The sequence below is a fragment of the Pristiophorus japonicus genome, unplaced genomic scaffold, assembly GCF_044704955.1.
Source record: "Pristiophorus japonicus isolate sPriJap1 unplaced genomic scaffold, sPriJap1.hap1 HAP1_SCAFFOLD_2158, whole genome shotgun sequence".
NCBI classification, from domain to species: Eukaryota; Metazoa; Chordata; class Chondrichthyes; family Pristiophoridae; genus Pristiophorus; species Pristiophorus japonicus.
The window spans coordinates 22501-23278 of NW_027251863.1; positions in this window are offsets into that span (position 1 = coordinate 22501).

Here is a 778-nt window from a genome sequence, read left to right on the forward strand (position 1 = left end):
GGAGGGCAATTTGCTGCTGGTCGTGGTGGTGCTGGTCGCCGTTGTTGTTGGGCTGGCGGCATGAAGCTGCTTGAGCGACAATGGTCTGCTGCGTCATTGGGGGTGCATCTTGTAACCTGTGCCGGGCAGCCAGGGATGCTGGATGGCGGAGCGGCCTGCAAGCCGAGCGCCTTTCTTCGGAAGCGGGCTTGATCGGCCAGCCGGCGGGTGGAAAACTTCGGTCGGCCAGTTCTGGCTGTCTGATGCGGCCGGGGCCGAAATGCGGATCTCTCCGCCGTCCCGTGTCGGACCGCTGTCGGCCATACCTCGTTGGAAAGCGGCGGCGGCGCCGCAGGCGGCGGTGTCAGCCCGCTCCCGCATGGACGAGGCACGGCGTCGCTAGGCCGCTTGGCCCGCCGGGCAACCGGCATCCGCTGCAGTCTTTGGGCAGTAACATGACGACGCAACGTGGCAACTGGCGCGGGTAAAGAGCGTCCGCTGCGGCCGGACGGGTCGCACCGGAGGCCAGCGACGGCGTGCGGCCGGCTCTTTGGCCGGCGGAGGTGCAGCCGTTGGCTGGAGACCGCTTTCCGACGGCTATCTCCGCTGGTGGGCCAGCTGTGCTCGTCGGGTGCGCGGCGCGGGGAAGAGGAAGGCAAGCGGCATCGAACGCTACCACATTCCTGCGGGCCGACCCGAAGCCGAGCGCGCTGGAAGTCCGCGAAATGCAACCGGAGAAGAAAGTCTGAATGTGGCAACTGATGAACTGAAAATTGTCGGCGGCAAATGGTTAACCAAA